Below are 26,217 nucleotides of genomic sequence, written 5' to 3'. Positions count from 1 at the left end.
ATTGGTTAAACGCTTTGAGGAAGGACTGCCAGGTCAGAGGGCACGAGGGTGCTCTGCTTTAGTATATGCATCTGTTTCCCTTGTCAAGACGGGGGTGGGGGTGGGGAGCAAGCTATGGGGCCAAATGATACATAACCCCTAAAGAGATAAGAGATAGTTCACTTTAGTTTGTTTTAGTAAACCCCAGAGCATCTGTTTGGGTATGAGGGAGGTGGGAGTTCTTCACCAGAAGTGTTGAATAGAGTCTTAAGAAAGAATGGAGGTTGCCCAGCCCCAGGGGACAGGGAAGGCACTGCAGACAGAGGGAACAGCATGACTAAGGCCTGAGAGACAAGCAACAGAAAGTGTTGGTAAGTGGTAAGAAGTCTGTTCAAATGACAAGAAAAAGGCATGTTAGTTCCCCATAGGAAAAGTTCTTGGATGCCATGCTAGAAGTCAATCAGGACCCCATCAACCATGGCAGGTTTGATCTGTTATGCTGGGCAGTGCCTTGATCAAATCTGTTGTAGGTAGAGGACGAGTGGCACTGTGGAAAGTCAGTTACAGGGGGGTGAGAACAGAGACAGGGAGCTCAGGGGAGGGTCTGGTCCCAGGATGGTGCATATCCAGCACACATGCCCCCCTTCTCCCTTCGTGCACCTAAGACAGGCATCACTAAACCATCCCAGCTCTCTTTGCTTTGACCTAGCACTCGGGCAGCCACTACCAATCCTGGCTGTCTGAGAAAATGACTGTACTTTCTGTCCTTGGTCCAGACTATGGGGAAGATGGAATGGACAAGAAGCACCTCACTAGGGGAATGGATAGAAGTCAACAATTATCAAACGCAGGCATTTAAAGAGAAGGGGAATAGAGAAGGGTTGCCCACTGCTACTTGGCAGGCCTAGCGGGCAGTAACACCATTGGCAGGAAAGAGCATAGGAGGACAGCTCTGGGTGAAGAAGGAGAGAAGGAAACAGCTGCAGACGTGTCCGACTAGAGGTGACCTGCGGGAGGGGAATCCAAGCGGATCACTTGACTGGACGGCTGGAGAGAGGCAGGAGGGTACGGGAGAATGTCCCTGTCGGGGGCTGCTGAATTGGGTTTATGGATAAAATTCTGTGGAGAACATGCACATGCAATGAGAACGACAAGCACAGCCTTGGACCCACACTGGGGTCTGCGTGGCAGACAGAGAACACAGTCGCCAGGAGACCACGTCCAGGGGAGGAGCAGGCCCAGAGGGCAGGTAAGATAAGATGGCCAACGGAGCCAGATTCTGAGAAAAGGAGAGGGAGGCCATCCCCGGGTTTGGCCCACAGCTTCTCAGAGACCTCAGTGCGTAGCCACCGTGGGGACAGCCATGCAGAAAAGAGCAAGACCCCAGCCACAGATGAGAGGCAGTTGCGTCGCGGAAGGGGAACTGTCAGCTCATACAGAGCTGCCTTCCTTTCCTCCTCGGGCTGCTCCCGGCCAGGGCTGGGGGGTCCGATAACTGAGCAGTAAACAAGCTGATCACCTGGCAGCTCCTTCCAGAACTTTGTGGTTTCCAGAAAAAGCCTTGTTCACCTTCTGGACTACGTGGTTCTCTCACTGTCCCCAAAGCTCCCACTAGCCTATGAGATGGGACCAAATATTTTATGAACAAAGAGACAGTTTTCAAGTGAAACCTGCCAGTCCAGCATTACAACTTTGCTCCTCACTCCAAGGAGGTCCAAAAATCACCAGTTAGGAGCTGGGGACCCACCCATGAACCCCTTCAATGAGGATGAGGCTCTGAGACCCAAGAGAACCAACCAAAGCCTACAACAGGTACAGCCAGAAGCTAGAACTGAGCTTCCAAGGATGCCGACTGCTTAAGATCCCACGGCCCAGAACCTCCCCCATCTTGACTTAACCCTGAAACTTAAAACCCAGACTCCTTCCTTTCCTACAGGGGTACAATTCATCCAGAAGGTTCTGGCACATGCCAGAATTCACTGGAGCTGTTACCACAGCTGCTGTTGGAAGGCGGTTTATGGCCCCACAGCTTCAGGGATGTGAAATGGCTCTTCCTTCATTCAAAGATTTACATGGCGAGATTAAGGAGCTTGAAAAAGCATGCCATAAATTGGGAGTTCTGGAAAACAGGACACAGACACACAGATGTACCCAACTACTCTTACAGAAACATGTTCTCTTATAGCATGAGCGTTGATGCGCTTTGCTGCACAGCTCTCAGAGCAGGAGGACTGTCCTAACACCAGAAAGAAGGAACATAAGTCTAAAATGATACACACTGCCAAGAAAACATCCTGGTGTCTCCTCAAATCCCACTGTATCCATGTGACAAGTATTCCTTGACCACCCCAGCATGATATGAGAGACCTCCATGTCCTGCTAGAGGAGAGAAGTCGATAAAAGCCCAGTTAGAGGGCAGCTCTGTCACCTGACGAACCCCTAGGCTAGGTAACAGCCATTTATTTTATTTTATTTTTAATTGTGGTAAATACACATAAAATTGACCATCTTCACCATTTTTAAGTGTATGGTTCAAGCAGTGTTAAGTACATTCACACTACTGTGCAACCAATCTCCAGAACTTTTAATCTTGCAAAACTGAAACTCCACACCCATTAAATAACTCCCGTTCCTCAGCCCTCCCCTCCCAGCCTCTGGTCCCACCATTCTACTCTCTGTGGCTACAAACTTGACCACTCAGGTCTCTCATGTAAGTGCAATCATACACTATTTGTTCTTTTGTGTCTGGCTTATTCCAGCACAATGTCTTCAAAGTTCGTGTTGTAGCATGTGGCAGAATATCCTTCCTTTTTCAAGGCTGAGTAAGATTCCATTGTCTGTATAGCCCACATTTGATTTACCACTCATTTTCTTTTTTTTATTTTTATTTTGGTATGATTTATTTTTTTATTTGTTTTTTTTTTGTTATCATTAGTATACAGTTACATGCGCAACAGTGTGGTTACTAGATTCCCCCCCCCATTATCAAGTCCCCCCCACATACCCCATTACAGTCACTGTCCATCAGCGTAGTAAGATGCTTTAGAATCACTACTTGTCTTCTCCGTGTTACACTGCCTTCCCCATGCCCCTCCCCTACATTATGTGCACTAATTGTAATGCCCCTTATTCCCCTATCCCTCCCTTCCCACCCATCCTCCCCAGTCCCTTTCCCTTTGGTAACTGTTAGTCCATTCTTGGGTTCTGTGAGTCTGCTGCTGTTTTGTTCCTTCAGTTTTTGCTTTGTTCTTATGCTCCACAGATGACTGAAATCATTTGGTACTTGTCCTTCTCCGCCTGGCCTATTTCACTGAGCATAATGCCCTCTAGCTCCATCCATGTTGTTGCAAATGGTAGGATGTTTTCTTCTTCTGGCTGAATCATATTCCATTTGTATATGTACCACATCTTCTTTATCCATTCATCTACTGATGGACACTTAGGTTGCTTCCGTATCTTGGCTATTGTAAATAGTGCTGCGTGATTTATCCACTCATTTTCAATGGACACTTGGGTTGCTCCTACCTTCTGGCTACTGTAAACAATGCTATGAACACAAGTATGAAAATATCTTTTTGACAGACTGCTTTCAATTCTTTTGGATACATACCCGTAAGTGGAATTGCTGGATTATATGGCAATTCTATTTTTAATTTTTTGAGGAACCTCCATACTGCTTTCCACAGTGGCTACACCATTCCCATCATCAGTGTACAAGGCTACAGTTTCTCCACATCCTCCTCAACACTTACTATTTTCTGGTGTTTTGACAGTGGCCATCCTAATGGGTGTTCAATGGACAGCTACCTTATACAAGCCTTCCTTCTAGTCTGGATGCCACACCACACGTGTCACACATCATCTTACTGAATCCCTGTAAAACCCTTCTCAGAGGTAAGTACGTGCGTTGCATCCATTTTCGTGAGGACAACACTGAAGTTCAGAGAGGTAAAGGTACTTCCTCATGACCACAGAGCTGGTCTGAGAACCCACATGGTTCATCACTCACAGCCATCCTGACTGTCTCCCTCACCCTGGGAACCACTGCTGACTTCATAGCTGTGGAGACAATGAAATAAGGACGATGGCTGTGAGTCTACCAAGCTCTTGGCACATGACATGTTCAAAACATTAATCTTATGAGCTCAGCTCAGAGAGTCAAGACGCTGCATCCAACTCAGATCTCTCTCTGGATTATAAATTTCGCTTCTGCCCGATGCCAAAGTCACCCTTGAGAAAGGCTGACAGCTTGAAGATTTCGTAGCAGCAACTCATCTAGGCCCATCACCCCTCCCCAGGCCCCCCTAGCCCGGCTAACACAAGCAGCATTGTCTCCCCCGGCCCTGGACTACCGTCTCAACTCTCCAACTTTCCACCAAATGCTTCAGCTGCCAACAAGACCACCTGGAGTCCCACAGCCAGGCACTCCGAGAGGGTCTTCAGAGACACTGCCTCCTTGTTAGATGCAGGGGGCTGCGACCCGAGAAGCAGGGTGTGGAGGCGAGCCTGCCGGCAGGCCAAACATCCTATCCTGAGCACTCCAGCACGCACAGACGGGGGCGTGGGCGTGGGGCAGAGCGCATTACTGTACCGCAAGATGAAACACTGCAGTGTCAACATGTGTGTAGAATTGCTCGAACAATGTTATCATTGTGAATTGAATGGACCCAAAGGTTTAGGGGATGGGGCGGGAGGAGAGAGAAAAGATGGGTTTAATTATCTCTAGGGCTGAAGCCAGTTGTTTGCCTAAAAACACCCAGATGCTGGTAGAGCTGAAAAGAAAAAGGGGCTGTAAGTGTACATTGATCTTCCTGCCATAAACCAAGGCGGCCGTCCTTCACCCAGCGGCGCCCCATCTCCTCAGCCAGAGCAGCCCACCCCTTCCCCAGCTAATTGAAAATGAGGGAAAGAATGGAAACAAGTTACTATTTTCAGCTGAACTAGTGACTCTCAACCAGGGGTGATTTTATCCTTCCACCCCCACCAAGGGACATTGGGCAATGCCTGGATTCGCCTGTTTGCTGCACCTCAGGGGGTGTGTGCTACTGGCGTCTAGTGGGTGGGGGGCCAGGGACATTGCTCAAACCCCACAAAGCAGAGGGCAGCCCCCCACTAGGGGGAGGGTCCAGCCCCAGCTTTCCTTCATGCCAAGTTCAGAATCCCCGAGTAAACAGGCAGGAAAACCTCAACAGAGTCAGGAAACCCGGGTATGGTTCCCATCTGGGTTCTTGGCTATTGGGGTGGGGCCCCAGGCTCCCTGGACCTCAGCGCTTCCCTCTGGAACAAAGGGATGGATTTAATTGGTCTGAACTCCCCTTTCTCTAACCTACTATTCCACCAATTCCGACCTATATATGGTTCCAGCTCATCCCCCCAACCTTGAATTCTACATGTGTGCCGTACAGTACGGCAACCGCTAACCACGTGTGTCCACAGAGCGCTTGAAATGTGGCCAGTGTAGCTGGGAACTCCATGTTCACATTTATTTCAGTGTAGTGAATCTAAACCTAAACAGCCATGTGTGGCCTGTGACTCTCATATCGGACAGCACAGATAGAGACCATTTCCACCATCACAGAAAGTTCTATCAGATAGCGTCACTCTGTAGCGTCACTTCACTGGGTACTTAGAGCAACAGGATGATATAAAGAGCTTACTGCAAACCAGAGTCCTGATACATGTTCCCAGAGATATGAGGCTTTCCCTTAAAATGACAGTCCTAGTGTGGGAAATTCCACGGAGGTAGGGAGAATTCCAGGGTTGTGCGAGAGGCCTGGGATGGCAGCTGGCTGCTCCATGGCTCTTGGTTTTGTCTGTAAGACAGGCATGATAACCCTGCTCCGGTCACAGGGCCACCTGGGAGCTTGTCACTGGTGAGTGACATCAGGCTGGATGATTATCACACGCACCAAGTTCAGGAGCCCAGGGGCCTGGCTCCACGCCCACCCTGGCACCGCGGCCCCCCACTTTGGCTAAGCTGGGCTCAGGCTGACCGTCCCAGCTCCACAGCCTCCCCTGCCACCCTCCCTGAACACCCCTGCCCCTTTCAATTCCTTCCTGGAACGTAATTCTTTTTTTGGTTGGCCCGTTGACCTGTTTGCTAACTGTCTTCCCTTCTAGATTTTAACACCACGAGGGTAAGACCTAAGCAAAGACACAGATCATAAGAGGTTCCAGGCAGGGAGCCTGGCTGAGATGAGTCCCCATCCTACCACCCTCTGGGCTCTTGGCACATTACTCCTCATCTGTGACATGGGAGGATGCTGACAATACTGACTTCATCGGGTTGTCATAGGACTAAAACAGACCAGGGATTCTCAAACTCCAGAACTCCAGACTCACCTGGGAGCTTGTTCACACAGCGCTGGGCTAGCCCCAGTGTTCTTCACTCAGGAGGTCTGGGGTCGGGCCAGGACTTGCATTTCTAACACATTTGAAGGGCATGCTGCCAGTCTGGGGACCTCGCTTTGAGAACTGCTAGAACAAAGATCATCTGCGGAAGCCTGGCAGAAGGAAAGTCTCGATCGTGTTCGTTACTACGTTGTTGTTCTCCGCTGTTCCATCTACTGCATTGACCCGCCTGGCATTTGGCAGGTTCTCAAGAGAAGGGTCTGGGGACTTTCTCCACCGACTTCCTTAGGAGGGTAAAAACCACCTTTTGGCCTCACTCAGCTCAAGCAGCAGGAGAACCCTGGAGTTGAGAAGAGGGCCATGGGCCTGACCGCCTGGGTCTGCACGTAGGCTCTGCCAATCACCTGCAGTGACTCAGGACAAGTTAACTTGTCTCTGGGACGCTCAGCTTCTCCCTCTATTAAAGAGGGACACTAAGAATCCCTGAGTTAAGGGGCCACTCTGAGAATTCAAGACTAGCAGTCATGGGGCACAACAGGGGGACTTGCGCCCTGCATACTGTCAGCCAGACCAGCGCAGCTGCAGAGTGGTGGGGGTGGGGAGAGGAGCTGCTGCAGCCCACCCCCCTTCAGCAGGACAGGAGGGTGCCTCCCCAGGCCTCCCCCAAAGCAGCCAGAGACTCCTGGGTCAGCTGGGCAGGCACAGCTGGTTTAAGGTATTTTAGAAGCAAAGCAAATCAAATGAGAATTTATAATCCTTCCTGAGGTCTGGGTTCCATCAACCTAAACTCATTAGGCCCTGGTGGTGCAGGTGCAGCTAAGGAAGAGATTGTTTTGCATTTCCTTCGTGCTGGGCTCCCATCTCCCTTTCAAAATAAGAGTCTTCTTAAAGTCCCATACTTGGACCAAAACAGCACAGAGCCATCAGCACCCATTTCTGCAAACAGGTGGCACAGAGATGTGCAAAGGCCATGCCAGGGACTGGCAGGGGCAGCTTTGGTAGAGACCACAATCTTCAAGAGCCTTGTTCATTTCATGTTCTTGTTTTTAACAAACTGAACTTGAATTCCCAAACTGAATTATCAAAACACCCTCAAAACGACACTGTTGCCCCTTGTACCTATTTCTGATAAAGGAGGGAGAATCTGAGATCAAACCAGAGAGTGGCTGTGAAATCACATTTAGGATTCTTTGTTGGACGTAACTGGCAGAGTGCAGAGACTCCCAACATGACCCTCCAGTTTACACATGACAGCTCTACGTGGGATCACCTTTCCACATCACTGGAAATGACAAGTAATGATTTAAATGAGCTCTTATACAATCACATTTATATAAAGTTTAAAAACAGGCAAGACTAATCTCTGCCGTTAGAAGGAGGGCGGTGGGTCCCCTTGGGTGAGGGTGATGGGCTTCTGGGAGATTCTCAGTCTTGGGTGCTGGTGACCCAGGTGTGTTCACTTGGTACAATCAAAAGAATACTGTTACCAATTTTAAGACACTTTGGTTTTGGAAACTTTGATAAAGAAATGGGACATTTGCATAAAATACATAACTAAAACGTTTATGTGGCTTCCCACTGCCTTCACAGGTGACCCTCCTGTCTTGCCGATGGGTTTCAGCCCCGTGCAAGTTCACTACGGATTCAGTGAGACCGAGGAACGTTCTGGAGGTGAAAGGGTTTACTACCCGGCTTGTTCTCCCGCCGATAGGTCGAGCACTAGAATTACGTCTGTATCCAACAGGCTGCAGGTCTGTAATCCTCCGTCGTCTCTGCCCTCAACCCCTCAACGCTGCCACCACTCCAGTCTCATCTCTGCTCTCCTGCAGTCTTGCAGCCATGTCACCATGTTGCCCAGAGCACTGGGCGGAACTCTTTATACAGCGTCAATAACAACATATTGCCCACACGTGTGTAGTGAGCTAGCCAAACGGCCAGGTGAGAATCCTGACCATGGGAACCTTCACCTTATCCACACCTCTCATTACCAAGGCTTCTAACTAACCTGCTTCAAACCAGTTCTTTGAGCCTGAGGGGCACTGCAGAATCAGGTTTAATAGAGAGGGCTCAGGAATAGGGCCTCCAAATTCAAATACACGCTCTGGCTATTTATCCCAAGACAGCTACTTATCTGTGCTCACTTTTCCGGTCCATAAACTAGGATAATAATGGCCTCCACCTGAAATAGTTGTTATGAAAATTAAGTTAATATAATAAAGAGGATAAAATTTGCTTGGCACATAGTAAGCCCTGGACAAATGTTAGCTACTCAGATTACTTTTATAATGGCTAACACGGCCATAATTCAACAGACACACACCCCAAGCCCCCAACCCAACTACACAGAGCCAGAGGCTGACTCCTAGCAATCTTGTTTATGTAGGATGATCTATCTTCTACGCCAATTGGTTCATGAATGAACATGATTCAAGCTGCCTAAGAGTCTCTCCCCAGGAATTTTAGTTGGGTGCAGTAGCTCAACTGTGTCATCAAGAACCCAAGTCTCTTCTGTCTTTTTGCTCTGCCATGGTCTGCCCACTGATTTTTAATCTTAGGTTTGCTGCCTCATAGTCACAACATGGCTGCCATGACCCCAAACACCACATTTTCACACAACTGCATTCAAGGCAGAAAAAGGGAGAATAGACAGAGTTCTGTTTACCCATCTGTCACTTAACAGGAAGCAAAATATTTTTCAAAACCACCTCCTACCCCATTCTACCCCTAGCAAATTTCCTCTGTGTCTCACTGGTTAGGACAGCACCCTGTGGCCATTCCAACCTGCTAGGGAAGCTGGGAAAGCAAGTATGAGCCTAACCAGATAGCTATAATTATAAGTTGCTGTGGGTGGCCATCCTTCTCCCAATAGGCAGGATAGCAGTGGAATCCAGTGAGGTGGAAAGGTAAGAGGGAAGCTGTTCTGTAACAGAGATGAGGAATGCAGACAGAATAACCCCTGGATTCTCTAAGAACCTTCTAGCTGCTAGTGTGTCCTATCATAAGGCCTGGAAATACACTGATTTCCCTTTTATTTTTTTTTTGAAGCTGAATTTTAAATAGGTTTTTTTGCAACCAAACAACTCTGTTCATGTACGTTATTCAAAAAACACAAATGCATGCTGCCTAAAACTAACCCCTGAAAATACCTCCTACTTCCTTTTCCCCTGACCATCTCCTCCAACTGGCAGGCCTAAAGATACACTCAGACAGTCTCGTGTTACTCTGCATTAGAAACAAACAGAAACAACCAGGGGCCCAGAACCCACTTGCAGGAAAAAGTTCTTTCAGACTCTTCAGTGTACATACAAGGTTCTGCCAGGACGGGCAGGCTTTTCCTCCAAGCAGTTCTCCACCCTTGGCTAGCAAACAATGACACAGATTCTTAAAATGCCTTGAGTATCTTGATCTGTTCATCCTCTACCCAGAGGGACACAGGAGCCACCTGTCTTACAAGCAGAACTCAGACCAAGCCCCACCCCACCTCTGCTTCTTCTCAAGGGACAGTGACCCCTAACCTTTTCTGGTGATTTCCAAGAACTTTTGCTCCTTGTCTAAGGAGACCAGGAGAGTTCGGTTGAAAAAGTAACGTTTGTTTACAGCAAACAATTGACTGTTGGCTACAGTCCTATACAGTCTTCAAAGTTAGGACTGAAGTTGTACCTACTTACAGGTTTGCATTAAAGAGGAACAAAGTCTCTCCATGGGCTGCAGAGAGTCTGGTTGAATTAATGTCAACAGGCAACAACTTGGGCATATATTTACAGTGGTAGTCTATTATTTGGAGACTGGAAACTAGTGTAGGGCCTCTGTCATGTAGTGGGGCCAAATCATATGTGCAGTAAGTTACATAAATTCACCTATAGAGCACTTAATAACAAAAAGGTAGAGAGAAACAATTTAAATCACTTGAATGTGGCTACCCAATAACCACTTCTAATACACTTTTCCCTCACTTACTCCCACAGTGTTGGCCAGAAGCCAGTTTCATACCTTGTAATCCTTCCTTGCTGCAAGACTGGCCTTATGCATCAATTTGGCCTAAGGACCTAAGGAGAAGTTCCTAGGGAAGTTCTAGGAAACCAACAGATAAGAAAGCAAGGAGAACGCTAAACCCTCCCCCTTTCTCCTTCCTTGAACATGAGATTGTATGAGGATGTGATGTCTGGAGCTGCAACAGCCATCTTGTACCCATGAAATAACAGGCATGAGAAATTTGAGGGTGGCGGAGAGAAGATGGAAACTTCATGTATACCTGGATGATATCATTGAGCTGCTGTCCCAAACTTGGAATCACCTCCCTGAAGACATGCTATTTCAGATTATATGTTTTTTGTGCTAAAGCTGCTGTTATGTGTCTCATGAGACAGAACAAGTCCCAAATGAGACATCATTCCTCTCCTAAGGAGGGTGCAGGCTTTGGGAGGTATGCATCTCACAGCATCTCCTGGCCCAGAGGGTGGTACTGTTTAAAGAACGGTACTTTGGGTGCACCACAGGCCCTATACTCAGGCCAGTTGTATCATCTCATGTGCAATGGAAGCAGCAACACGTGCCCCGTTGCTGGAAGGAAAACAGACTCACACGGAGACAGAGTGTCTACCTCCAACGCGGCAGTTTCCTAAAGGTTTCAGGGTAATTTTTACTCTGACCAATTTCTGTCCCACCTACTGCCTTCAGCTCAGCCCCCACTGAAGGGGCAACTGCAGCTTCACATCGTTCTTCAAATGCTCAGGGCTTTTGTCAAAACCTCTAAGGGTTGTTGAGTAAAACACGTAACTTTCAAACTGGGAAGCTATTTAATGAAATGCATAGCCTTCGATATGAGGGCACAAGCTAGACTCAGGAACTTACAGGGGTCCTCACTGAGTTGCAGCTGATAGACTAACCAGGACATCAGGCGACAGTCCTTTATCTAGAAGGACCCAGAAGGCTCTACAGCCTGACTGGGCCCCACAGGCAGCCCCAGGAGCAGCCCCTGTTTCCTGAGAATCCCCTGCCATTACCTCACCCAATCCAATTGTCCTGAGCCCCTACATTAGAGGAAATGGCTACAGACTGAACTGTGCCCCCAAATTCATGTGGTGAAGCCTAACCCCAGCATGATGCTATTAAGAAGGCTGTGTCTTTGGGGGAAAACTGGTTTGGATGAGGCCATGAAGATGGGGCCCCATGATGGGATTAGTGCCTTTATGAGAAGAGACCAGAGAGCTCTCTTCTCCTGGCCATTAGGACTCAGCCCGAAGACCGCCGTCCACACACCAGGGAGAGAAACAGAACCTGACCATGCTGGTCCCCTTAACTTGGACCTCAGCCTCCAGAACTGTAAGGAAATTAATTTCCGTTGTTTAGGCCACAGGCTTTCATTACGCAGCCCAAGCTGACCGAGAAAGAGGCAGGCCCAAAGCACTCGGGTGCCTTCGGTAACGTGCCTGGGCTCACACGGTGACCTGGGACTCAAAGCCAGACAGACATGCCATCCCCAGAGCTGGGTGAGCGACCCATCACCCCCGAGCCCCAGTTCCCTCACACTAAAAACAAACGTGGGAATCACACTATTTGATGGGCAGCCAGCATGGGTGGGTTTTCACTTAAGACAGAGAAATGTCAGCTGCCCATATAAAAAACTGGGGCGTGTGATATGCTACCCCACCAAGTCGGACATAAACAGAGTCCAGAAAAGAAAAAGAAAAAAGGTATAATTTGACAATTTTTTCCTGACTCTTAGGAAACAGGGGCTGCTCCTGGGGCTGCTTTTGGGGCCCAGTCTGACTGCAGAGTCTCCTGGGCCCTTCCAGACGAGGGGCTGTCACCTGGGATCCTGGTTGGTCTATCAGCTGCCACTCAGTGAGGACACCTCTACGGTCATTAAATAGCTTCACATTTTATAAAAAAGGTATACATTTTTATTTATAATTTTTTTAAAGAGCAGGCCAGCCCACAGCTAAGCATACAAATCTGAGGGGTGGTTTGTGCCCTAAGCTGGGGGACAGACACGGAGCTGGTCCTGATGATTTGAGTCAGTGTTTCCTTAAACTGCATCAGTAAACACCGATTGTAATCAGCAAGGGCAACTTTCTAGTATAACAGGATTCAGAACAAAAACCCAGCTTCCTGGTCTGTCTCGTGCCCAGTCTACACAGAGGAGCTTCCCTCTCACCACGGGGTGGAGAGAGGACCATCCTGACCACAATCCTGCAGGGCTCAGCTTGCGAGACCTGGGCACCTGCTCTCATGCCCAGCATGAGCCGAACAGCACACCCCACTGCCCTGGACGAGACGCTGTGCTTAGGATCTGGGCAGGCAGGCCGGCTCCAGAGCGATCCACGCTGTGGCCTGGCAAGGGACAGCGTCACGGCCGGCAGCTAACTGCTGGGCACCTGCTGCCTCGCAGGCGTCAGTCCCAGTCTCCTCCTGCCTCCACACAGGGCTCTTCACCCCAGGCCCCGTGGGCAGCCCCCATGTCAACCAAGAGGAGGAGACGGGGACCCTGGCCAAGGCCACAGAGCTAACAAGGAGCAGAGGTGTGATTTGGCTCATGGGCTCCGACCACAGAGCCAGTTTTAACTACCACCTGAGACACTGTAGGAGAAGTTTTTAAAAACAGAACATGGAGAGGACACTGCTGGGCTGAAGCAAATTTAGGAAGAGCCATGCAGTGGGCTACGTGAGCTCCATGGGGAGGTGTAGCGCACAGCTCCCAGGAGAGACGCTGAGAAGTCTTCAGAGGAGAAGTCTGTTTAATCAGTTTCCTCAGCGTAGGAGGGGTCCCTCTGAACACGCAGGAGGACAGTGTCTGTGTGTCACTGGATGTCTGCAGAGGGACAAATGTACACAGCAAGCCAGATAATAAGCATTCTAGGCTGTGGGAACATGCGGCCTCTGCTCAACGACACTCTGTGCAGTGTGGAAGCAGCCGCGGACAGCGCGCCAATGGATGATCATGTTCCAACCAAGTTTTATGGGCAGTGCAATAGACTTTCATCCGATTTTCACTCTGCGGGAAATACTATCCTTCTTTTTTAATCATGCTTTTAAAAAATGTAAAAACCATTCTTGTTCACAGGCTGTACAAAAACAGTGGGCCAGTCTGGCCTGAGGGCCACAGCCTGAAGCGAGCAGGTCTCTGTGCTTTAAGTAGCCTCTGAGCGACCGGGGAGAACACGAGCAGCTTCCCTGCCCACGCCAGCTTCCCACGCCAGCTCCCACCCCCAAACGACCTGCCGAGAGGGGGGAATAGATAAGAGAGGGATTTTTGTCCTATTCCCTCCTGGGAAAGTTGGAAGGAGAAAAAAATAGGGACCAGTTCTAAGTGGGTGTTTAGTAATCTGTTAGTATCACCCGGCAAAAGGCACTGTGAAAATATTTTGGTTCCCAGGAGGAGATGCCTTAGAGAGCTCACCTCCCTTACGTCCCCTTTCATCTCTGGGGTGTTTCAAACCCAGGCCGAGCTGTGTTCCCCGGAGAGCGCTCACGTTTTGATTGCAATCGGTGTGCCTTTCAACCGGAAAATGATCCATCAGTGGAGAAACGCTCCTTTCCCGACTCACTGCCACGGGCCAATGGTCTTGAAGCAAAGACTCTCAAATCAATTTCCAGATTTGAGGAAAGTTACCCTAAACTATGGGTCTCCAACTGGGGGCAATTCTGTCCACCAAGAGGCATCTGGTAATGTCTGGAAACACTTGGGGCTGTCACAGCTTTGGGGTGGGCATCCCTGGCATGTGGTGCGCTGAGGCCAGCAATACTGCCCAGCATCCTGACAGCCCCACAGCAAGGCACCCTGCCACTCAAAATGCCCTTGGTGCTGAGGCTGGGGACCTCTGCCCTCAATCTTCCTTAAAAAGGCACTTGTGAGTTCCTAAGGGGTCTGAGCCACAAGAGACCCAGAGATTTCGAGATTCCCCTTTCCCATCCCCCATCCCAGTATATTAAGACAACAAGGAACTTGGGTTCGGGTAGGTATAAGGCAAGTAGCTTCATTTATTGTTTCCTCCTAAAGGAAATGACCAACCGGTGCCTCCACCCTATAAACATTTACTGGCCCTGGAAGGTTCTGAGGCCCCACTGCCATTTTTAAGGGTTTCTCTCTCAACAAATGTTAGGTCAAGTCAGTCAGAAAATGGAATGGGGAGGGGGAGATGGAGGGGAAATTGTTTCCAAGTTCAGGACCCAGAGGAAAACTGAGAGACCTAAACTGATCCCCCGTCCACCCCCTTTTCTTGCTCATAAACGAATGACTGCTTTATTCTGGGCGTCTTATGAGGGAGGCAGAGAATTTTAAAGGTCTCGGGGCACAGCCGCAAGGAGTTTTCGTTTGCTGGCTAGTCCCTGTCGTGTGAGTGGATCTGTAGCCTGATTAGTTACTGGCCTCTGGGGCGTGCTGCCCTGAACACACTCTCAGAGTGCCTCTGCGGAAGGCGTTCTGGCTCACTAGAGCTTGGAAAAATATGTCGTCACAAAGAAGAATGCAGAGAAAAATGTAACAAATACCCAGGTACCCACAACTAAGATTAATAAGAGTTAATATTGTGGTTGCTTCCTTTTTCTTAAATAAACTTTAAAACTTTGAGTAACCTCAGACTAACAGGAAAGCTGCAAAGACCATACAGAGTCCCCGCACCCTCCCGCAGCTTCCTGCAGTGGTAACACCTTCCACAACCATGGGGCACGGGTCAGAACCAAGCAATGAGCTTTGCTGTGTTGCCATTAGCTAAACTCCAGTTTTTTCAGATTGCACCAGTGTTTGCACTGATGTCCATATTCTGTTCTAAGATCTGCTCCAGAATAGCACATTGTACTTCTGATGGTTTCTAATTATTAAAAAGAAGAAAACTTAAGGAAACAGTTGACGGTTATTTAAAATCTCTCCCCAATCCCATCAGTTCCCCACCTCCCCAGAGGCAGCTGGCTCTGAGTCCTGTTGCCCCAGGCTTCCATGGTGTTACTACATATGCATGAACCCACAAATGACAGAGTATTATTTGGTGTCTTTATGCGCGTTTTGACACAATGACAAATGTTTACACCCTACGCATCCTTCTGAAACTTATCACTCTCTCTTGACAAAGAAGTCCTTGCATTCATGTCTGGTTCATTACAAATTCGTAAATAAACTTTTTACCCATTTATTTCTCCAATCTCCCATTCAGGACATTTAGACTGCTGGTAATTTTATGCTAGTATAAACAACATGCACTATTTATTCTGTACACACGGTAAAGACTCTCTCCGTCATCTTCTGTTTATAGTATCTTGAGGTACTGCTATTCAGACACCAATCTTCAGCTGCCTCTGGAATTTTCCCATCAAGGGGCTGTGGGGTGCACGCAGGAGCCCCAGTACATGAACACCTGGGGCCTTCTGCACTGACAATTTTAAGCCATAAAGACAGAGGAGAAGGGAGTTATCATAAGCAGGATGGTTAACGCAAGGGTAAGATGTGTGCTGCTCATCGTTATCTCACTCTTCCTTACACAATGTGAAGGTCAAGGGCTCAGCGTCCGTTTTGTGGTCTCACTCCACTCTCCTCCTTCCCTGCGCACCCCCAACATGGCCAGGAGGAAACGGTGGCTGGCTTTACATTCAGCAAGAGCTGGATTCAAATGCCAACACCACCACTTCCTGGCTATGCAAGTTCGGGCACCTTCAGTTTCCTCTTCCCTAAAATGGGAATGATACACTGCTTGCATTGCAGAACGCCAGAAGAATTGAATGAGCCTGATAAAGAAGTCGGCTATAAATCCATTATAGCTACAGAAAGATCTCAAAGCTCTCACTTTATCACTATGATCTATTTCTGTGATGCATTTAGATAATGAAGGAATCTCTGAATTCACTTTTCTAGATTCGGCCATGCAAGATCCTGCCTGGACCAGGAAATACCTCTGAAGCCCAGAAGAAAAAGCAGCGCTGAGGCCCAGAAGAATTCAGAGCAGCAAGACTTCATGACAAGGTGATAACCTGCGGCGCCAGGACAAACGCCAGCCAGGACAAGCACCTCTTGAGCTGGGAGCAGAGTCAGGCTCCTTAGTTCTCTGGGTAGTGAACCAGACTAAAGCTGCAGCCTGCTTTTGCTGAAAGACAAGTCCTAAAGAGGAGAGTCATTTTACAAGTGGGAATTGAGAGAAGTGGTTATTCTTGTTGAACCACGTGAATACCTCAGTGATGCGGAAGCTTCTAGAAACACAGTCTCCAAAATATGGTACAAGCATTTGGGGGAGGCAGGAAGGATCCACTGGGACGCAGGAGGAAAAATATTACAATCACAACTGAGTAAATTTCAAAGACTGATGAACATCAGGGAAGGTGGAAATTTACCAGCCAAGTTTCCATCAAAATCTCTGCATAATTGGTGAAGTTGAAAAATAAGGATCTTTTTTCAGAAATGCAGTCAACTGTTCATTCACTTGCTCCATCTTCACCTTTTTATCCCGTGAGGCAGCCTTTGCCTTCAATAGTGTGGGGGTCATTAGAGCCACTGGCAGATTGTTCCGGGTGCTGCCCTTCCCACGCTCGGGGTGGAACTGTAATCTCCTCTCCACTTGGATGACTAGCTCTGGCCAATCAAATGTGAGCAGAAGTACCACATCACTTCCAGATGGAAATTTTACTTATTTCTGTATTGAAATATAGTTGATATACAATATTATGTTGGTTTCAGGTGTACAACACAGTGATTCTATAATTACATACATTACTAAATGCTCACCGTGATAAGTTAGTTACCATCTATCAACATTCAAAGTTAGTACATTATTGACTGTGTTCCTTCCCTTGATTAATTTATTTTATAATTGTAAGCTTGTACCTCTTTATCCCCTTTACCTGTTTCACCCATCTCTGGCCCCTCCTTTGCCCTATGACAACCACCAGTCTTTCTCTCTGTTTGAGTCTATTTCTGCTTTGCTTTATTCATTTGCTGTTTTCTAGATTCCACCTATAAGTGAAATCATGTGGTATCTGTCCTTCTCTGTCTAACTTCACTTAGCCTAATACCCTCAAGGTCTATCCATGTTGTCACAAATGTCAAGACTTCATTTTTTTTTGTGGCTGAGTAAATATTCTATTGTGTGTACATACCACATTTTCATTCTCCATTCATCTATCAGTGGACACTTAGGCTGCTTCCATATCTTGGCTACTGTAAACAGTGCTGTGATAGACACAGTGGTACATGTATCTTTTTGAATCAGCGATTTTGTTTACTTCGGGCAAATTCCCAGAAATTACTGGGTTGTGTGGTATTTCCATTTAAAGTGCTTTTGGGGAACGTCTATACTGTTTTCCACAGTGGTTGCACCAACACTGTGGGTACATTCCTACCAACAGTTTAGGGGGGCTCCCTTTTCTCCACATCCTCACCAACACTTGCTATTTCTTGTCTTTTTGACACTAGCCCTTCCGCCTGGTATGAGGTGATATCTCACTGTGGTATCTTTTGCTTTGCCCCGATGATCAGTGATGTGGAGCATCTTTTCACGTGTCTGTTGGCCATCTGTATGTCTTCTTTAGAAAAATGTCTACTTATGTCCTCTGCCCATTTTTTAATTGGCTTGTTTGGTTTTCTGGTGTTGAGTTGTATGAGTTCTTCACATATTTTGGATACTAGCCCCTTTTTGGATATATCATTTGCAAATTCCAGATGGAAATTTTAAAAGCTCATGCACAATTCATAGTGTATTTCCCTCTGGCACGGTAACTGGTGACATTTGAGAGGGTACCAGCTCCATGAGCAAGAGGATCTAAGCACCCTCTCTCCTGGCCAATGTGCACAGCCCCTACCAACCAGCGACAGAGCCACACCTTAATACAAGACAACAACAAACCTCTGTAGTTTTAACCTACCAAGACCGTAAGGCTCATGGTTACCACACGATAACTTCATTCATGCTGACCAGACAGACAAAGAATCTAAATCAAAACTTAGTACCAGACCTTTAGCTCACCAATCTCAACCTGTTGAACCATGGACTCTGAAAGCCATCAAATTCCAACACACTGAAAATTTCAGTGATAGCAAAATTGGTTAAAACTTGTCTTATTAATTAAAATTGCAACTTTTGTATGAGTTAATGACCAATTTGTAAAGTGTGTATGAACATTAGAATTTTGTTTTTATCTTTAGTACTTCCTACTTAAATTTCTAGTTTATGTTTTATAAGATGTAAAAATCCTAAAATGTAGTTGTTGAATTTATTTCTATTAGGGTGTGTATGCAAACCTTTACTGGTGGGGATGCATGATTAAAAACATCTAGAAGATGCTGCCCTGAAGCATCTTCATCTCATTCATGCACACAAGAAACCAGTGTCTGAGCACCTTCTGTGCCGTAAGAATTCTGCAAGGCAGTACAAGCATAAGACAGTAAGAATGTCTGAAAAAGCAGTCAAGAAAAGTGTCCTTTATCAAAGGCCAAAACACAAGTCACTGAACCCACAGAATAACTTTCTGTGTGTGTGCCTGCCTTTGTGTGTGTTGTTAAATTGCTGTGCAGATGACTCCGGGACCATTACAGAACGGTTCTAAGCCAACTGTCATGCTGAGTCCTTAGATTTTTTTTTTTTCAAACTACATAAAAGCAAGAGAGAAGCTGGCATTACAAGATGGTACAGGCCTAACTCCAATGCTTACAAACATTCGAGTCCTCAATTTTGGTAACACTGCAAGTTTTTCTTCACAGCCAAATTTAATTAAGCCAGACAACAAAAGATTGGAACTTGAAAGCTACTCTAGGCATATAAAGATGTGAACACAACACGTGACCTCAAAGATGCAGGGAAACTTAATACCGGCTGTCAGATTTTTCACACAGCATAGGAAGAACTAAAGGGAGTTTATGGGAAGCCTTGAATGAGAAAGCCCATCCCTCCTCTTGGGCCCAAACACAGGGTCTTTCCTCCTCTGGCTGCCAGAGGCTTCTAGATACACTGAATCCACACAGGGCTTTGTTGTAGCCTAACTCCAGGTAGAGGAGCAGAGGCCAGTTTGGCACCTGCTCCAATAAAAAGTGGGGAAGCTGTGCTGTTAATGAATGCTTTGGACTTGTCACTCCCTCGAAGGGAGAGACAATTTGCACTTGGACCGTCTTCCAGAAAGGAGTGGAAAGAAGCAACTGGGTAATGCTTTTTTGAAATTAAAACCTTTTATTTTGGGATAATTTTTTATTTAGAGAAAAGCTGCAAAGATAGTACACAGAGTTTCTGCACGCCCCTCACTCAAGTTTCAGTTTCCCTAGTACTAAAATGTTTAAATAGCCATAGATGCTAAAACCAAGAGAAAGAATAGGCACTAAACTCTATGTAACCTCAAACTGAGGCCGGTGTGCCCAGTCAGACTTCACCCATCTTAGAAAGAGGAGGGAAATGCGTGTACCCGCACAGCTTTGGGGCAATTTTCTTGATATCTTTAAAATAGTATGGGCTTAATCTCAGTGATTTAAGAGTAACTACCTAAAAACTGAAAGTTGGACCAATATATCAAAGTGATAGTGATCTGGCCACCACAATAAAAAAACAAGAGCTACCATTTATTGTGCAGCTATGCCAGGCTCTGCACGTGTGTGGTACGATTTGATCTTCATGAGGGTCTGGCAGGGAGGAGGTTATCATCCAGCTTTATACAATGAGGAAACAAACTCCGAAATGTTAAGTAACTTGCTCAAGGTCACACAGCTAATATGCAACCAGAGCGGGAACACACATAGCTTACAACACACAAGTTTAAGCTGTGTCTAAGGAGAATCACTGTGGATACCGTTCCATCCTCCCCTGCCAAGTCACACCCTCTGCTGTCACCGAGAACTTCCGTTACATGGCAGTGAAGCCCCCCACCCCCCCCACTCCATATATCACCCAGAATTAGCTGCAAAGTGTCAGGAAACTTGGCCAGGCAGCCCCAAGTATCAGCGAGGGCTGGAAGCCTTCACTGTGAAGCTCTTTATAGAAAGCCGCAGTTGGCAGCCCCTGCTCCTGCATGGGAACAAATTAACATTGGCATTCCAAACACAGGAAAGGAAGGAAATTGGAAACACAGTTTATACTTGGCCAGCCCTTTGAAATACTGTACCATGCTACCGACATCAATTAATGGAAAGCAGGGTTGTGCGGAGAGGCTCTGGTTTGGAAATGCATTAACACACGTTAAACATGTTTGTACAGGAACCGGATTATAAGCACCCTGGCTCCAAAACAATAAAGCAATTACCCTAAAACTGGTGCTCACGGAGTTGTCATTAATTCAATCCACTCCACGCGGATCAGCAAGGCTTTGCGCGGCTCCCAGACACAAGGCCTTCAGACACAAATGCTGAAAGGACAGCATCACACATGCTACTCTGAGTTTCACATAAGGAAGTGTCAAACTTTGTGTGCTCCTAATAGCCCCCAAATCATAAACACTCTGCTTTCAAATGGGGAAAAATACACAGTGGCAGCCCTGGGAGTCATCGGCATAGCCATTTCATGTTGCGTTCAAGCAATTGTTCAACAAGGAAACTTAACTACGAGATATCTGTTCCATATTAAGAAATACCAAGTCACATTTTTGTCAAGTATTATTTGTCAAATGCCATTTGCTGCAAAACTCAGAATTCAACTGCAGCTGAATACACAGCTAATACCAAAAGGTTCACATAATAGCCGTGGTCGTACATGGGATCATTTGCAGTGAAAGAACCCCCCCTTCCTCTTATAAATGGTTTCAGGAATTGGAAAGAAAAGCATCTGAAGCTCTGGAATAAATAAAGTACTGTGCCTTGAGCTGCCCCATACAAAGGACCCAGCATGCTGGGAGAACAGACTCAAACCCACCAAAAAGGCAAGTGCCCGCCTGACAATCCTGTAAGAGTGCTTAAGAGAAAAGATTTTAGGTGATGTGGGCTAATCTCAACCTTTCTGGCTTGCAGTGAAAGAATCAGCTAGTCTCCTTAAAGACTACAATTTTCAGGTTCTTTCCCAGGGATATGCCCACCTGTGTGTGGCGTCAAGAGTCGGCTTTGCAAGGTTACTGATGTCACTGCCCTGTTCCCTCACCCTGGTAATGTCATCCCTTAAGTCCACGTTGATCTGGGATCCATCAGGTCGGAGCAATTTGGGTGTGTAAAGCTAAATGTGTTATCATTTTCACCACAAATTAACAGTTTCTATGTAAATATTGGTATTTCCTCACCCCGTGAAGGTGAGAGGCGGCAAAATGGCATCGGCACGTTTGATTTAAACTAATTAAAAGCAGAGGGTCATGCAATTCAATATATTGATTTTCCCAGTGAGACTTAAATCTTTTACAATAAGTGTACACAGCTGCAGCCACCATGTTTTAAAGGCTAATCCTTGCATTCCTTCTGACAATAACATGACAGGTCCCACTCATCCCTGCCTGTGCCCTAACCCCAGTGACACCGCCAGAGTGCATTAAGGCAAAGCATTGCAGTGACCTGTCAAAAAAAAAAAAAAAAAATGTGTGGACAGCCCCCAGGTAGGTCTGAAGAATGATCACAAAAAAATGAATGTGGCTAGTCATTTAGTGCAAAGGGCTCTCCATTCAAAATATTCATCTGTTTAAACGGATGGGCAGGCTGGGGAAGGGTGGGGATGAGAGAGTGTTAGGACAGTATGATTCCTGCGATGGGCCAAATATGACCTTACCCAATAGGGAAAAAAGATATTAAAGCAATAGGGGTGATCAATCAACTTCGATGGACTCTCCCTGGAATGAAGTCATCACTTGTCTCCAACTTGAGCGGACATGTGACATTCGCTCACACCGCAGGCATTCCCGTGGTCAGGGGATCATGCACCAGCTGTGTTTATCTCGGCCGAGGCTTGAAACCCTACTATGAGATGTCAGGCCCCAAACTGTGGCTGGCAAGAGCAGCATCTGAAAAGCAGCTTCTCCTCTCTGTGCAGTCATCTCTCAGCTGCCCTGCGGTTGGTTCTAATCTGGGCCCCTCCCTTATCCCTGCAATGGGCCACTCCACAGCCAAAGGACAACCCTGAAATAAAAACCAATACTAGCCATGCAAGCTGGCATCCGGGACTCAGCCTTAACCCGCCCTGATTCCAGGAGGGAAATACAAAGAAGATCAAAAAAGTTCAAATCTGGGTCACACATATCCTTGGGAAAAGGGGGGGGGGGGAAGATCTTTGATTTATAGAAGCAGGAAAATGAGGTTTAAAAGAAGTGATTTTGAAAGGGTTACTAAAAACACAGCTGTTGGTGCGCTTCTATCGCGAAGGCACTCTGCAGAAAGAATGAAGGAAAGAAGGGGAGAAGCCTGTGTGACATCTATATTAACCTCTGGCTGCTTACCAGTGAGGGCCGGCGCTCCAAGTGCTGGAATGTGAAGCAGCCCCTTCCAAATTTTAACACAAGCCAGGTTACAGCTGCAAATGCCTGCCGCCCATGCTCCTTCGCCAAGCACTCCCTGAAGGAAATTTTTAAACTGTAACAGAATCTTTTTCTAATACTCTACAGTGGTAGGGCCTGTTCTTAAGGGGCAAAGGGAGAGATCTTAATGCCAAACACTTGTCAACAAAAAGGATAGCCAGATGGTATAAAGTAAAAAACTTTTACAGCCTTCTCTCTGCTCTTCAGCTGCATTAACAAAAGCCACTTTTTTTTTAATACACCAAGTCCAATGTGATAGTTTTCCAACTTTCTCTTTTTTTTTTTTAATTTAGCTTCAAAGATTGAACAAATTTGGTTCCTTCATAACGGGGACCAGAAATTAACATGCGTCACACACCCCTAATGCCAGCCGGCTTCCTTAGAACATTCCCTAGGAGCTGCTGGGTTTCTCCAAAGAAAGAAAGAATAGCAGGGGGCGATCCTTAGATTCGTCTGCAGCATCCACATTGCCTGGGGACAATTTAAGAGAGGGCAGTCTGTTTTAAATTCCAAAATTAAGTCCGCAGAGAGGAATCGGGGGCTTGTTAATCCAAACCAGTTTACAAATCTCGCCATTGAACTTAAGAGGCCCAGGCTGGGCAGATGTGCATCTCCCTCCAGCAGCCCAACCAACTACCATCACCGAGGCTTCATAGTACAGGCTGGTCTTTGTCATAAGGTGGGGGCTGAAGTCCTCATTCTGGTTTTGTCATAAACTCTCTAGTTCCCTCTCTAGATCCCACTCAGCCTGGCAAAAAACTTGAATTCCAAAGAGAACGACTTATAGGAACAAAAACCAGTTTGGCTGCAGACAGAAGGAAGAATAAACGCACCAGGTCTGCAAAAGCCTTCAGAATTCAATCAGAGGTTCCCCAAGCCCTGCAGGACAGCAGCGGAATGCAGCAGAGGGAGGAGGGGCAGTGGAGAAAGTCAGTTTCCCCTCAAGATCTCCATCAGCAGCACCCCAAAGTCCCCCATGTCCTCCCATTGTAAGTAATGGTTTGATATGGATAAATGACATCTTCTCACTCTTATGTAAAGTATGAGGCTAAACACACCTTTAGAAACTGTTTGATAGCGATCTATTATGATTTGCAGTCCAAGGAAAAACAATGTGCTTTCTTAGCCAACTTAGCTTCCAAACAAGTCGGCTACATACTCCCCTCCACCCCACTGCCACCCCAAACCCCTCCGGGAGTATGGAGAAATTCCGGAGCCAGAAGAGAATGGCAGGGACAGGCATTCATTCCTGTGCAGTTGCTGGCAGAAATTAAAGGCAACCTTAGAAGCATCTATCAGAGAAGAATCCTACCAAACTGAAGTCTAAGTCTTCCCCCAACTAATTACCTCGAGTTTTAGGGACAGAAAGAGAAAGAAAACAAGGTCAGGGCACTCTGTTATAAGCCACTCCGCCATCTAATTTGGAGTGATGTTCCAGAAAGCAAGACCTGAGAAAGTCAGGACTGTCCCACAAAGCCCAAAGCCAGCCCAACTGATTAAGAGGCTCAGACAAGCCGGTCTTTGTCCTTTCAAGATGAAAGAAATGGGGCTAACGGGGTTGAAAGGTGTGTGTAAAGGCTGAGGAGGAAACCACCCAGCTGTGGCCTTCCCAAACAAGTCCCAGCTTGCTGCCACCAAGGGGGAGCACAGCCTGCCCCAGGTTCCCAGAGGCACCCAATCTGCAACCTGGTGCTTCTCTGGGGTGGGGGGAGCCCCAGCTCTGACTGCTCCTGGTCCGTAAGAAAAGCGGGGTGCTTTTTGCACTAGGTTTGCAGAGCCTTCCACAGAAGCTAGGGCTTACAAATACCTTTTTAATGACTCCAGCCAGGTTCGAAAGGCCGCCACTGGGACCTGCGCCATTCAAGGGTACCCAACAGAACAGAAGATGCCATAAATCCCCCCGCAGAGAAGGCGCCCCAGTTAACCCCCACCTTCAGGATGGCTACAGAGCTGCTTTAATTATATGTATGTCCTTGGAATTTTTCTTTAGTTTCTGGTATAGGTCATAAATACACATTGTAAAATAAAATTACTCAGACAACAGTGCAGTGAACAATCAGACCCCAGCTCCCACTCCGAGCAGGAGCCCCAGTTCTGCCCCGCCCCCAGTAAACTCTATTTCCAGTTGGTGGTGTCCTCTCCCAGCCGGAAGGGATGATACACGAGCACACGCGTACCCTCACTGGTCCGCACCTTGCTCTCCCACCTCAGACATCTTGGAGAATGTTCTAAATCAGGACATGTGAAGATGCGTCGTTCTATTAGGCTGCTTAGTACAATTCTAACTTTCTCTAAGTTATTTTGGCATCTAAAACTCCCACTTCTTGCTCTCTGAAACTCGAGTCACAATTTGATTTGGGGCTGTTATTAAGGACAGACAATGGCGTCCCGGGAACTCCAGGAACCTTATCTAGAGCGGGAAGCATTAAGGTTGATCCTCCCATCTCTGCGCCCCCATCCCCGGCCCCGGTACCCAGCGGGGGGTTTTCAGTATCATTATTTCCATGTTGACACAGCGCCGGTGAGCGTTGAGTTTGCTGTCTTGACTCCGTTTGGATTTTCGCAGCAAGTCACACATGTAGAATGAAAGCGGCTAGGAAACAGCGCTATCAGGGTGTGTTATCTCGGAAACCAAATATTTGATCATCAGCCCTACAGCGCGCTGCCGGGGGCTGCGTATAAGCAAGTCCGGTGAATATGCGTGCGCAGTTGGAGCGGGAGCCCCCGCGCCCCCGCAGCAGCGCCGGCCTCGGGTCTCCGGGGCCATAGCGGCTACAGTCGCGAGCCGGGTCCCCCAGCCACCGCCAGCGGCGTCTGTAGGAGATCCCGCGCCACCCATTCGCCAAAAGCCGCGGTTTGCGCGCCACACGTGATAAACGCTGAAAATGGATTCTGCCCGCCTGGGACCTATCATTAAATATTTAAAATAGAAAACTCGCAATAGCAACAGTTTTTCCCCAGCTCCCGCCAGGAGAGCTGAGCACGAGGGGGGGCGCCCGGCAGCCAGGAGAGGGGCGCGTAGCACGCGCGAGCCGGCGCACCGGGAGGGGACAGGTAGGGCTGGCCAGGGCCGGGACGGGGGCGCGACGCCCTCGATGCCAGGTCCGTGCAGGGCTGAAAGGAGCCCAGAAAGGGCGGGAAGGCTGCCTCACCGACCAGGGCCCTTTAAACCCAGGTAGCGCAGGCCACGCTGGGCCCGCGCGGCTCACATGACCCAGCCCCGCGCTTTGAACTGAGCCGCGGCCGGCTCGGCGCCTCCAGACCCTGAGGTGCCGCGGCCAACTTAACCCAGTGGGAGTTCCGGACCAGTTTACTCCCCAAAATAACCACAGGCCAAATGAGCCCGGGAGCGAGCCCTACCTGGGGCAAGCACTGCTTGGGGTCCCCGGGCCGGCGTAGGAGACCCTCGGCTAGGCGTGCGGGTTTGCAAACAGCCGAGTGGAAAGACGGGCGGGCTGCCTGCAAGAAGCGGCCCCCTCCTCGTCCCCAAGCGCCTCCAGTCTC

At 47.8% G+C, this 26,217-nt stretch overlaps 1 protein-coding gene across 1 annotated transcript in view; it reads right to left on the bottom strand.

Annotated features, from left to right (window-relative positions):
* Positions 1-26,217, bottom strand: part of BMP7 (bone morphogenetic protein 7) — an 85,359-nt gene that overhangs the window by 58,170 nt on the left and 972 nt on the right. The gene's annotated exons all lie outside the window — the stretch shown is intronic.

This window comes from Manis javanica, chromosome 5 (assembly GCF_040802235.1).
Source record: "Manis javanica isolate MJ-LG chromosome 5, MJ_LKY, whole genome shotgun sequence".
Taxonomy (NCBI): Eukaryota; Metazoa; Chordata; class Mammalia; order Pholidota; family Manidae; genus Manis; species Manis javanica.
Note: the sequence above shows the minus strand (reverse complement) of the source record. Positions and strands in the feature narration are given on the sequence as shown.